Source organism: Haliotis rufescens, unplaced genomic scaffold (genome assembly GCF_023055435.1).
Source record: "Haliotis rufescens isolate VD_foot unplaced genomic scaffold, xgHalRufe1.0.p SCAF_15, whole genome shotgun sequence".
Classification (NCBI taxonomy): Eukaryota; Metazoa; Mollusca; class Gastropoda; order Lepetellida; family Haliotidae; genus Haliotis; species Haliotis rufescens.
Window position 1 is genome coordinate 8769925 of NW_025963835.1, and position 15213 is coordinate 8785137.

The window sequence follows — 15213 nt, forward strand, 5'->3', positions numbered from 1 at the left end:
AAGTCTGAATATACTGGTTACACTTCTGGATTGATTTAGGTCATGCACACACATCCTTACGGTCTTACTGTGATTTAGTTGTGGTCTAGCCAGTAAATGGTGGTCTAGCCTGTGGACGGTGATCTAGCCTGTAGACGAGATGCGGTACAGCTTGGTGGTCTAGGCTGTAGACGAGGTGCGGTACAGCTTGGTGGTGTAGGCTGTAGACGAGGTGCGGTACAGCTTGGTGGTCTAGGCTGTAGACGAGGTGCGGTACAGTTTGTGGTCTAGGCTGTAGACGAGGTGAGGTACAGCTTGGTGGTGTAGGCTGTAGACGAGGTGCGGTACAGCTTGGTGGTCTAGGCTGTAGACGAGGTGCGATACAGCTTGGTGGTCTAGGCTGTAGACGAGGTGCGGTACAGCTTGGTGGTCTAGGCTGTAGACGAGGTGCGGTACAGTTTCGTGGTCTAGCCTGTAGACGAGGTGCGGTACAGCTTGGTGGTCTAGGCTGTAGACGAGGTGCGGTACAGTTTGGTGGTGTAGGCTGTAGACGAGGTGCGGTACAGCTTGGTGGCATAGGCTGTAGACGAGGTGCGGTACAGCTTGGTGGTCTAGACTGTAGACGAGGTGCGGGTCACAATGAAGCTACCCTGGTTGTTGGTCCTCAGCCTTATGTTTAATGATGCGTTATAACAATTTAAGTCGTAAAAAGCAGTTGCAAGAAACTCAATAGCCAGCCTGGGAGTAGCAAAAGCTAATTGCAAGCATGCATGCAAAGATGGATAAAGTTAAAAACGTCGACTCGAAAATCAACATTACTGTTGGAACAAACTAATGCATTAGCGGCAGTATTTCTAGGAGTCTAGCGGTCAATACGACAGTACCCTGTAACTCGCACATTAGCCCTTCACAACAAACTTCCGGTAGTCGTACGCATCCTAAAAGAATCCTGTCCAAAGACTGAAGCCGGCCTCTCTACGATGCACGCACAGTTGATGACGAAGGAAGCGCTGTATTATCTATATGTCGCGTCATTGCGATAATGGAGAACTCTGAGTTCAGCGTCGGCGTGGGGACATCAAAGCGACCCTATTATCGAAAACGTCGATATTGACAACAAAAGATGGAATTCAAGACTTAAGTTTCCTTTTACATCAAAGTCCTGTGTCTGTTTCTGGGAAACGAGGGATCCGCTGGGATACAAAACACAGCTTGGTGTTCAAACATTAGTCAGTAGTGTCATATGTTTTAATGCATTTGTTAAATTGCATCAAAATAATGCATACTAGATTTGGAGAGCAACGCGAATGCTCCAAAAAATAACGGACAACATACAAACAAAGTGATTAATCCAGAAGAAGTAAGCGAAAGATACGTTTCCTTGGTATATGATCCTAGTGGTTATTCAAATCGGTCGCTGGTCAGACCGAACGTCCTGTTAGTTTCTCAACACTAGTATCGATATGTCTAATTACAGATAAGACATTTTAACTTTGGACCTTTATATATATTGAAATATGTAAGTGTACTAGCCAGAACGCCGAGATTAGGGGATGAAGACACGACATGGAGTGTGAATCCGTTTATTCATTACAACGATTGTAGAAGTAGTACCAGTAGTAGAATCAGTAATACTAGTTTATTCAGTACAACAGTAAATTGCTTGAGTGTGTTAGTGTGGTATATAATTAAAGCTGTGGTGTGTAAGTGAAGATGTATACTTATAGCTGTGGCGTGTAAGTGAAGTGTATTCTTATAAAACTCAGAGTGTTCATTTGTGTTGATCGTTAGGTTTCTTCAAACTTGAGAAAGACCCACATGAGGTTTTACTTGCGTAGAAAACCCGGGACTTACTGTAGAAGACCCGGGGACTTGATTTTCATCGATATTAAAAGTTATATATTTCAGATCAAGTCCCTGGGTCTTCCACAGTAAGTCCCCAGGACTTCCTTCCATACCCTTTATTTTTTTTTAAACCCGCAATACTAGATTTCCTTCACTGTAATTGGTGTTGACATTTACAATGATACTCTTTGCAGGCTGGGAGCATTAAATTGTCTGTCATAGCCCTTTGACCACGCTCTTCTTGCCATCGTTTAAATACAGCAAATGCCCACGAGCTCTTGTACTGGGTAGTTTTGGGGATAACACATTCAATATTCTTCTGGATATCTTCAATACATAACGGGTCGCCAAAACGAGACACAAATTCATCGGGCCGTTCTTCGTCACAGTCATCTGCATTTTTAGTTTTCGTTTGTGTGAGAAATAAATCGTCACCTTCCTCTCTCTCCCACATCTTGCCACTAAATGAAACTCGACTGTAAGCTGTCCACATTATGACGGACACGCTCACGGGCAATGCGTGCGTGCACGACCAGCACGTGCATGACAACTGTAGTCGTCACTCAACATAGCTCACGGATGCGTTTATAGTCTCGTTATATCGCATATATAGATCCTCGTTATTGTGTATCTCAATTAGAATTAACTTTGTCGGTTTGTAAGTCAGATAAAACACTTATCCTCGGTTTTGGTTGAAAATGTAAACCCGCCTGGTCGGAAAGATCCTGCGGGCCTTCGGTGTGTAAATGTGGATGTATACTAATAGCTGTGGTGTGTAAGTGAAGATGTATACTTATAGCTGTGGTGTGTAAATATGAAGGTGTATTGATAGCTGTGGTATGTAAATGTGGATGTATACTAATAGCTGTGGTGTGTAAATGTGGATGTACATTAATAGCTGTGGTGTGTAAATGTGGATGTATACTAATAGCTGTGGTGTGTAAATATGGAGGTGTATTCATAGCTGTGGTGTGTAAATGTGGTGTATACTAATAGCTGTGGTGTGTAATTGTGGATGTATACTTATAGCTGTGGTGTGTAAATGTGGATGTATACTAATAGCTGTGGTGTGTAAACGTAGAGGTATTCTAATAGCTGTGGTGTGTAAACGTATATGTATACTAATAGCTGTGGTGTGTAAATGTGGGTGTATACTAATAGCTGTTGTGTGTATGTGTGAATGCATATCAATAGCTGCATTGTGAAAGTGTGGATGCATATTATTAGCTGCACTGTGTATATGTGGTGTATAGTAATAGCTGCAGTGTATAAGATTAGGTCTCTATTCATAGTTGCATTGTGTAAGCTTGGGTGTATATTAACAGCTACAGTGTGTAGGATTGGATGTGTATTAATAGCTGCACTGTGTCAGTGTGTGTGCATTAATAGCTGCATTGTGTCAGTGTGTGTATATTAATAGCTGCAATGTGTATGTGTGTATATTAACAGCTACAGTGTGTAGGATTGGGTGTGTATTAATATCTGCATTGTGTGAGTGTGGGCGTGTATTAATATCTGCATTGTGTGAGAGTTGGTGTATATTAAAAGCTGCATTGTGTACGTGTGTGTATATTAATAACTGCATTGCGTATGTGTGTTGTATATTAACAGCTACAGTGTGTAGGATTGGGTGTGTATGAATAGCTGCACTGTGTCAGTGTGTGTATATTAATAGCTGCATTGTGTCAGTGTGGGTGTATATTAATAGCTGCACTATGTATGTGTGTGTATATTAATAGCTGCATTGTGTGAGTGTGTGTATATTAATAGCTGCATTGTGTGAGCGTGGGTGCATATTAATAGCTGCATTGTGTGAGTGTGGGTGTATATTAATAGCTGCATTGTGTAAGTGTGTGTATATTAATAGCTGCATTGTGTAAGTGTGTGTTTATTAATAACTACATTGTGTATGTGTGGTGTATATTAACAGCTACAGTGTGTAGGATTGGGTGTGTATGAAAAGCTGCACTGTGTCAGTGTGTGCATATGAATAGCTGCATTGTGTGAGTGTGTATATTAATAGCTGCATCGTGTGATTGTGGGTGTATATTAATAGCTGCATTGTGTGAGTGTGGGTGTATTTTAATAGCTGCACTGTGTATGTGTGTGTATATTAATAGCTGCATTGTGTCAGTGTGTGTATATTAATAGCTGCATTGTTTTGAGCGTGGGTGCATATTAATAGCTGCATTGTGTAAGTGTGTGTATATTAATAACTGCTTTGCGTATGTGTGGTGTATATTAACAGCTACAGTGTGTAGGATTGGGTGTGTTTTATAGCTGCACTGTGTCAGTGTGTGCATATGAATAGCTGCATTGTGTGAGTGTGGGTGTATATTAATAACTGCTTTGTGTATGTGTGGTGTATATTAACAGCTACAGTGTGTAGGATTGGGTGTGTTTTATAGCTGCACTGTGTCAGTGTGTGCATATGAATAGCTGCATTGTGTGAGTGTGGGTGTATATTAATAACTGCTTTGTGTATGTGTGGTGTATATTAACAGCTACAGTGTGTAGGATTGGGTGTGTATGAAAAGCTGCACTGTGTCAGTGTGTGTATATCAATAGCTGCATTGTGTCAGTGTGTGTATATTAATAGCTGCATTGTGTGAGTGTGGGTGTATATTAATATCTGCACTGTGTGTGTGTGTGTGGTGTATATTAACAGCTACAGTTTGTAAGACTGGATGTGTAGTAATAGATGTATTAATAATAATACTAATATTGTCAGTGTGGGTGTTTATTAATACCTGCAGGGCATAGTGTCTATTGCAGATGACGGATAACAACTCATGTGGATCATGATGTATCGACATAGCAACTGCTCAGATTACAGGTAAGGTCATAGCAACTTTTGCAGATTACAGGTAAGATCATAGCAACTCCTGCAGATTACAGGTAAGATCAGAGCAACTGCTCAAGATTACAGGTAAGGTCATAGCAACTGCTCAAGATTACAGGTAAGGTCATAGCAACTGCTCAGATTACATAGTTACAGTGCGTGGACACAGGTCCATCGTCACAGTGAAACGTTATGCATATATATAATTACACTGCCATACTTTATGCTCATACATAGTTACAGTGCGTGGACACAGGTACATCGTCACAGTGAAACGTTATGCATATATATAATTACACTGCCATACTTTATGCTCATACATAGTTACAGTGCGTGGACACAGGACATATCGTCACAGTGACACGTTATGCATATATATACTGAATCGCAGAAGAAACGTCACCCCAAGTAACATTGCATGAAAAGTTGTCATTTCAATATATGGTTCCGTGCAAATTGAAATGTACATGCATTCCCCATTTTCCTGCCCTATAAAAATCCGACAAGATCGGATAACATTAATTCGTTATTGAATTGCTACCACATGCCAAGATTGACAAGAAATCAGTGACACCAATCCCTTGGACGATTGCAAGCTGGACAAACCACCCGGCAAGTAGCCAATGCATTCCAAGTCTACGTAAGGACCATATACAGGCCCCAGCAACGGTACCAGACCACCAACACTACAGATGACTGACCACGTAGTGGAAGACAAAGGGTCACCACCCAACATCAGGATCGTCAGATTGTGCTACAGCATCTTCAAGATCGCTTTGTTACTGCTGCGGAGACTGCTCGACAGACCGTGGGGACACACCAGCGACACAGTGCGGACACCGTGCGTCGACGATTGACGAGCAGACACCTCCACTGTCGCAGACCACACCGAGGACCCATTCTGACACCACGTCATCGCCGGGGCCGTCTTCAGTGGGCAACACAGCACCAGCATTGGCGCCACCAGCAGTGGAGAAGAGTCCCCTTTTCAGACGAGAGCCGTTGCTGAATCTCAACAGCAGATGGCAGAGAGAGAGTCTGGCGACGCCGTGGGCAACGTTATTCGGATGCTTGTGTTGTTGAGAGACTCGTTGGGTGGTCCGAGCATCATGGTGTGGGATGGAATTGGTTTTGCAAAGAGGGTCGGCCCTGTGGTCTTCCAGAACATCGGTCCAGGGAGAGGCAATAGTATCACAGCAGCTGGGTACATTGATCAAGTCTTGGGACCACACGTCATACCTCATTAGGCACGTTACAGCAGGATAACGCTCCCGTGTCCACGCTGCGAGAGCAACAAGAGACTTCCTCCAGCAGAATGGCATCAGAACCATGCAGTGGCCTGCCCTCAGTCCCATTGAGCACTTGTTGGACGAGATTCAAAGACGGCTGAATGACGACCGACCAAGGCCGACAACTGCAGCTGAACTGCGTTAGGCGTTCCTCAGAGTGTGGGCTCAAGTGCCTATGGCCTTCATCAACCGCCTCATCCATTCCATGTATCGACGTTGCACGGCAGTCATCAATGCACACGAGCTACTGACTTGTGATGCCATTTTCTCAGAGACTAATTGTTGTGTTTCACTTTAAGAACATTTGACATTTTAATTTCAACCTTGATGATCAGTTTTGCAAAGTTTCATCTTTTTGATATGTCTCAAAGTATGTTTACAATGTTTGGACAAATAAGGTTTCACATATATCTATCCATGGTGACCTTTCTTTTGCGGTTCAGTATATAGTGACACAACCATACTTTATGCTCATACATAGTTGCACTGTGTGGACACAGGACACATCGTGAGCTCGGCTTAAACCAACAGCTTCATCTTTGCATCATTTACTGTGGAGGCGAATAAGCATCCATCGTTGCTATCCGCTAACTTGATCAAAAGGACGACCATTACATGATGTATTAGGCTCATAAAAACGAAATCAATCAAAGACATTAGAGGAGACCTATTCACCTCCCTAACAGATGTGTACACTTAATTTATTATGCTTATCGATCTCAGTAGACATCAAACATTGTGTAGTTATGTTTCGGGAAACACATGTACAGTGGAACATGGAACAAGGGACCGGAGAAATCAGTTCGTTATATATTCGTTGTTTGTTATATATACGTTTTCGCTTCGAAACGTTCGCCATCTTGGTTAGTTCGCTGTAGAGAGTTCGTTACGTACGTACATTTTATAAGATAATATATAGGAGATAAATCGGGGATTTTTGAACAGCTCGTTGTATCCGTTTGTTCGCTCTATCCGTGTTCGTTATATCCGTGTTCTTCTGTACTTCATATATAGAGAAGTAGTATTTAATGTAACAATACATTTACTTCACAAGTACCTGTTAATATTAGACGTGTAGACTATTGCTTTTTGTTAATGAATTGTTAAAAAGCTGTTCGTGAGTGCTAACAGTTTTTATCCGAGCACTTAGGAACACAACTCATCACTCGATACCCAGGTCAAGTGGACATTGTGCTGTGGAATGATTCTGTCCCAGGTTTAGCAAATGACTCTCACGACCATATCTCGTGTACATGTAGCCTAGCAGCCCTCCACAAGATAGCAATATATCTGCAGCGGCTTAATCACGTAGTGACGGCAGCAGTGGTAGTGGTAGTGATCTAAGCAGGCGGACACGGCGGTAGCCCAATCACGTGCTGCCCGACCCTTGCCCTACGGCCATTAAGCTGAGCGCTGCATGGCGGTCGAACTGTTGACCAAGGCGGCGGCGCCAGACTCTGACCAGTGAACTCGTATACTGCCCGGCGAGTTCTCCAGCTAGGTGGAGACTGGACGAACCCTACACTGAAGCTACATCCACTACACTGTAGTTTTGCCCTTTACACGAGCGAAGTGTGTGTTTTAGCATATTAACAGGCAGGGCGAGAACCTGCACCGACAGGCCAACAGTGTATGTCATAAAGCACTGCAGCACCACGCGTCGTGCACGTCGCTACCTGTGAAGTAATCTCGACCTCACCTCACCTCACCTCACCTCACCTCACCTCACCTAAACACGCTGGACATTGTATTATGAATATTATATAATTAGTATACATGGTAGATATGCATTAACTGGATATTATCCGTGTACTGTGAATCCTATATAAAACTATTACTTGCAATGAAAAGATTGTTGAGTATACAACTGGAGACCAGCAATGAATGTGTGCGATTGTGATTTACATGACGAGTTCAGAAGAGAACACCATGTCTTCTGGAATAGTGTATGCGATTCATATTTAGAGGAAACTTTGCCAAAAACACTCATCATATAACTAGTCCTATTTTTAACTCGGTTATACGCCGACAGTCTTAGACTTGGCGGGCATAGAGGAAAGTTCTGACATGCACCGGCAAGAAAAGAACGTTTCAGGACGATGTATTTAACAAGAAATGATAAATTATGCCTCTCCTCCATTACCCCCCCCCCCCCCCCCTCTCCACTCGTGAAACGGAAACAAGCATGTTTTATTATAACTAGATACAAATAAAGTTACCACTAGTAGTATCGCATGGTGTGGGCTTAATAAGGTTTTGTGCAGCAGACAAGTTATCACACTGCTGTAGGAATGGCGAAATTACCAGGCCTAGTTTAGAGGCAACGCATACGTCTCTTCCTCATAATTGATTATTGCTGACCCTAAAGAATCGATCGATTTCTGAGATTTGTCTATAGCTTCCGTTCTTAAGCAATCGATCGAAACATAGAACTTACCAGCGACTTTAGCCTTGTCTGTTACTTGTCATCGCTTCTGCTCAACTCTCACGGCCTTTGTATCCGACGCTTAGCATTTTCACAGGACATCTGTGTTCAAAGAAACTTAAAAAATATCTTCTTCGCAACTAAACGAGGCACGTTGCTCTTAAAATCTGTCCCTGTCACGTGATTACTGCTTCGATCGATCTGGTGACAGTAATCCCCATCGCCATCTAGCGACCAAACTGAACATTAAGGGAGAACGAACCAATCATTCGCTACATCTCGAGTTGGTGGCGCGCTACTCAATCAAACACATTGGTCGATAGCGTTTTGACTCGTGGTCTTTACTTGAAAACACTGAGCTTCCGGAAATTTACCACAGTCGCGTAGGCGATAATTTCTAGTGTTAGTAAAGCAAACAAGTGACCCATTGAACAAATGTTTATAAAAAGCCATGTAATATCAATACGGGAGCGATTGCACTTGTGGGCTCGAGTCTGATGGGGTTGCTGATGGGTCGCTGTGTTTCCCCACGGTAGACGGGTAGGAGCACATCAGACGTGAAGACACGTGGAAACATACATAAACTAATACACAATAGCAGCTTCACTGCCGCGCTCTACGTCGCGTGCAGAGATACAGGCGCAAACACTTCAAGCACTACTTCTGAAATATCGAGAACGTCTGAACTCCGACACACCGGTCTAAGGACCAGTAAACATTACGGCATGACGAACTATGGTGCATGGCCAGTAAACATTGCTGCATGACGAACTATGGTGCATGGCCAGTAAACACTGCTACATGGCGAACTATGGTGCATGGCCAGTAAACACTGCTACATGGCGAACTATGGTGCATGACCAGTAAACATTGCTACATTGGGAACTATGGTGCATGGCCAGTAAACATTGCTGAATGGAGAACTATGGTGCATGGCCAGTAAACATTGCTGTGTGACGAACTATGGTGCATGGCCAGTAAACATTGCTGCATGACGAACTGTGATGCATTGCCAGTAAACATTGCTACATGGCGAACTATGGTGCATGGCCAGTAAACACTGCTACATGGCGAACTATGGTGCATGGCAAGTAAACACTCCTACATGGCGAACTATGGTGCATGACCAGTAAACATTGCTACATTGGGAACTATGGTGCATGGCCAGTAAACATTGCTACATGGAGAACTATGGTGCATGGCCAGTAAACATTGCTGTGTGACGAACTATGGTGCATGGCCAGTAAACATTGCTGCATGACGAACTATGGAGCATAACCAGTAAACATTGCTACATTGGGAACTATGGTGCATGGCCAGAAAACACTGCTTCATGGCGAACTATGGTGCATGGCCAGTAAACATTGCTGTGTGACCAACGATGGTGCATGGCCAGTTAACATTGCTGTGTGAGGAACTATGGTGCATGGCTAGTAAACATTGCTGTGTGACGAACTATTGTGCATGGCCAGTAAACATTGCTGCATGACGAACTATGGTGCATGGCTAGTAAACATTGCTGTGTGACGAACTATGGTGCATGGCCAGTAAACATTGCTGCATGACGAACTATGGTGCATGGCTAGTAAACATTGCTGCATGACGAACTATGGTGCATGGCTAGTAAACATTGCTGTGTGACGAACTATGGTGCATGGCCAGTAAACATTGCTGCATGACGAACTGTGGTGCATGGCCAGTAACACTGCTGTGTGAGGAACTATGGTGCATGACCAGTAAACATTGCTGTATGACGAACTGTGGTGCATGGCCTGTAAACATTGCTGTGTGAGGAACTATGGTGCATAGGCAGAAAAGATTGCTGCATGACGAACTATGGTGCATGGCCAGTAAACATTGCTGCATGCCGAACTGTGATGCATGGCCAGTAAACATAGCTGCATGACGAACTATGGTGCATGGCCAGTAAACACTGTTACATGGCGAACTATGGTGCATGGCCAGTAAACATTGCTGCATGACGAACTATGGTGCATGACCAGTTAATATTGCTGCATGACGAACTATGGTGCATGGCCAGTAAACATTGCTGCATGACGAACTATGGTGCATGGCCAGTAAACATTGCTGCATGACGAACTATGGTGCATGGCTAGTAAACACTGCTGTGTGACGAACTATGTGTATGGCCCGTAAACATTGCTGCATGACGAACTGTGGTGCATGGCCTGTAAACATTGCTGTGTGAGGAACTATGGTGCATAGGCAGAAAAGATTGCTGCATGACGAACTATGGTGCATGGCCAGTAAACATTGCTGCATGCCGAACTGTGATGCATGGCCAGTAAACATTGCTGCATGACGAACTATGGTGCATGACCAGTTAATATTGCTGTGTGACGAACTATGGTGCATGACCAGTAAATATTGCTGCATGACGAACTATGGTGCATGGCCAGTAAACATTACTGCAGGACGAACTATGACGCATGGCCAGTAACACTGCTGTGTGACCAACGATGGTGCATGGCTAGTAAACACTGCTGTGTGACCAACGATGGTGCATGGCTAGTAAACATTGCTGCATGGCGAACTATGACGCATGGCCAGTAAACATAGCTGCATGACGAACTATGGTGCATGGCCAGTAAACACTGTTACATGGCGAACTATGGTGCATGGCCAGTAAACATTGCTGTGTGACGAACTATGGTGCATGACCAGTAAACATTGCTGCATGGCGAACTATGACGCATGGCCAGTAAACATAGCTGCATGACGAACTATGGTGCATGGCCAGTAAACACTGTTACATGGCGAACTATGGTGCATGGCCAGTAAACATTGCTGTGTGACGAACTATGGTGCATGACCAGTAAACATTGCTGCATGACGAACTATGACGCATGGCCAGTAACACTGCTGTGTGACCAACGATGGTGCATGGCTACTAAACACTGCTGTGTGACGAACTAGGTGCATGGCCAGTAAACATTGCTGCATGGCGAACTATGGTGCATGGCCAGTAAACATTGCTGTATGACGAACTATGGTGCATGGCCAGTAAACATTGCTGCATGACGAACCGTGGTGCATGGCCAGTAACACTGCTGTGTGACCAACGATGGTGCATGACCAGTAAACATTGCTGTATGACGAACTATGGTGCATGGCCAGTAAACATTGCTGTGTGAGGAACTATGGTGCATGACCAGTAAATATTGCTTCATGACGAACTATGGAGCATGGCCAGTAAACATTGCTGTGTGAGGAACTATGGTACATGACCAATGAAAATTGCTGTATGACGAACTATGGTGCATGACCAGTAAACATTGCTGTGTGAGGAACTATGGTGCATGACCAGTAAATATTGCTGCATGACGAACTATGGTGCATGGCCAGTAAACATTGCTGTGTGAGGAACTATGGTGCATGACCAGTAAACATTGCTGTGTGACGAACTATGGTGCATGATCAATAAAAATTGCTGCATGACGAACTATGGTGCATGACCAGTAAACATTGCTGTGTGAGGAACTATGGTGCATGACCAGTAAAAACTGCTGTGTGACGAACTATGGTGCATGACCAATAAAAATTGCTGCATGACCAGTTAACACTGCTGTGTGACCAACGATGGTGCATGGCCATTTAACACTCGTGTGTGACCAACGATGGTGCGTGGCTAGAAAACACTGCTGTGTGAGGAACTATTGTGCATGGCCAGTTAACACTGCTGTGTGACGAACTGTGGTGCATGGCCTGTAAACACTGCAGTATGACGAACTATGGTGCATGACCACTAATCATTGCTACATGTACATGGCGAACTATGGCACATGGCCAGTAAACATTGCTGTGTGACGAACTGTGGTGCATGGTTAGTAAACATTGCTGTGTGACGAACTGTGGCACATGGCCAGTAAACATTGCTGCATGACGAACTATGGCACATGGCTAGTAAACATTGCTGTGTGACGAACTGTGGTGCATGGTTAGTAAACATTGCTGTGTGACGAATTGTGGCACTTGGCCAGTAAACACTGCTGCATGACGAACTATGGCACATGGCTAATAAACATTGCTGTGTGACGAACTATGGTGCATGATCAGTAAACATTGTTATGTGACGAACTATGGTGCATTACCAGTAAACATTGCTGTGTGAGGAACTATGGTGCATTACCAGTAAACATTGCTGTGTGAGGAACTATGGTGCATGACTAGTAAACATTGCTGCATGACGAACTATGGTGCATGACCAGTAAACATTGCTGTGTGAGGAACTATGGTGCATGGCTAGCAAACATTGCTGTTTGACGAACTATAGTGCATGGCTACTAAACATTGCTGTGTGACGAACTATGGTGCATGGCTAGTAAACACTGCTGTGTGACGAACTATGTGCATGGCCAGTAAACATTGCTGCATGACGAACCGTGGTGCATGACCAGTAAACACTGCTGTGTGAGGAACTATGGTGCATGACCAGTTAATATTGCTGTGTGACGAACTATTGTGCATGACCAGTAAACATTGCTGTGTGACGAGGTATGGTGCATGACCAGTAAACATTGCTGTGTGAGAAACTATGGCACATGGCCAGTAAACACTGCTGTGTGAGGAACTGTGGTGCATGGCTAGTAAACACTGCTGTGTGACGAACTAGGTGCATGGCCAGTAAACATTGCTGCATGGCGAACTATGGTGCATGGCCAGTAAACATTGCTGCATGACGAACTATGGTGCATGACCAGTAAACATTGCTGCATGACGAACTATGACGCATGGCCAGTAACACTGCTGTGTGACCAACTATGGTGCATGGCCAGTAAACATTGCTGCATGACGAACTATGGTGCATGGCCAGTAAACATTGCTGCATGACGAACTATGGTGCATGACCAGTAAACATTGCTGCATGGCGAACTATGGTGCATGACCAGTAAACATTGCTGCATGACGAACTATGGTGCATGGCCAGTAAACATTGCTGCATGACGAACTATGTTGCATGACCAGTAAACATTGCTGCATGACGAACTATGACGCATGGCCAGTAACACTGCTGTGTGACCAACTATGGTGCATGGCTAGTAAACATTGCTGCATGACGAACTATGGTGCATGGCCAGTAAACATTGCTGCATGACGAACTATGGTGTATGGCCAGTAAACATTGCTGCATGGCGAACTATGGTGCATGGCCAGTAAACATTGCTGCATGACGAACTATGGTGCATGACCAGTAAACATTGCTGCATGACGAACTATGGTGCATGGCCAGTAAACATTGCTGCTAACGAACTATGGTGCATGACCAGTAAACATTGCTGCATGACGAACTATGACGCATGGCCAGTAACACTGCTGTGTGACCAACTATGGTGCATGGCTAGTAAACATTGCTGCATGACGAACTATGGTGCATGGCCAGTAAACATTGCTGCATGACGAACTATGGTGCATGGCCAGTAAACATTGCTGCATGGCGAACTATGGTGCATGGCCAGTAAACATTGCTGCATGACGAACTATGGTGCATGACCAGTAAATATTGCTGCATGACGAACTATGGTGCATGGCCAGTAAACATTGCTGTGTGACGAACTATGTGCATGACCAGTAAATATTGCTGTGTGACCAACTATGGTGCATGGCTAGTAAACATTGCTGTGTGACGAACTATGGTGCATGACCAGTTAATATTGCTGTATGACGAAATATGGTGCATGACCAGTAAATATTGCTGCATGACGAACTATGGTGCATGGCCAGTAAACATTGCTGTGTGAGGAACTATGGTGCATGACCAGTAAACATTGCTGTGTGAGGAACTATGGTGCATGACCAGTAAACATTGCTGTGTGAGGAACTATGGTGCATGACCAGTTAATATTGCTGTATGACGAAATATGGTGCATGACCAGTAAATATTGCTGCATGACGAACTATGGTGCATGGCCAGTAAACATTGCTGTGTGAGGAACTATGGTGCATGACCAGTAAACATTGCTGTGTGAGGAACTATGGTGCATGACCAGTAAACATTGCTGTGTGACGAACTATGGTGCATGACCAATAAAAATTGCTGCATGACGAACTATGGTGCATGACCAGTAAACATTGCTGTGTGAGGAACTATGGTGCATGACCAGTAAAAACTGGTGGGTGACGAACTATGGTGCATGGCCAGTAAACATTGCTGCATGACCAGTTAACACTGCTGTGTGACCAACGATGGTGCATGGCCAGTTAACACTCGTGTGTGACCAACGATGGTGCGTGGCTCGAAAACACTGCTGTGTGAGGAACTATTGTGCATGGCCAGTTAACACTGCTGTGTGACGAACTGTGGTGTATGGCCTGTAAACACTGCAGTATGACGAACTATGGTGCATGACCACTAATCATTGCTAAATGTACATGGCGAACTATGGCACATGGCCAGTAAACATTGCTGTGTGACGAACTATGGCACATGACCAGTAAACATTGCTGTGTGACGAACTGTGGCACATGGCTAGTAAACATTGCTGTGTGACGAACTATGGCACATGACCAGTAAACACTGCTGCATGACGAACTATGGCACATGGCTAGTAAACATTGCTGTGTGACGAACTGTGGTGCATGGTTAGTAAACATTCCTGTGTGACGAACTATGGCACATGGCTAGTAAACATTGCTGTGTGACGAACTATGGCACATGACCAGTAAACACTGCTGCATGACGAACTATGGCACATGGCTAGTAAACACTGCTGCATGACGAACTATGGTGCATGGTTAGTAAACATTGCTGTGTGACGAACTGTGGTGCATGGTTAGTAAACATTGCTGTGTGACGAACTATGGCACATGGCCAG

General features: G+C 44.3%; 1 protein-coding gene across 2 annotated transcripts in view; it reads right to left on the minus strand.

Moving 5' to 3' along the window:
* LOC124121195 overlaps nt 1–8550 on the minus strand; it is a 34087-nt gene extending 25537 nt beyond the window's left edge. For both annotated transcript variants that reach the window (XM_046484179.2, XM_048396112.1), the window contains exon 1: nt 8393–8550. The gene's annotated coding sequence lies outside the window, so the exon portion shown is untranslated. The remainder of the gene's footprint in view (nt 1–8392) is intronic.
* Nucleotides 8551–15213: the final 6663 nt, after the last annotated feature.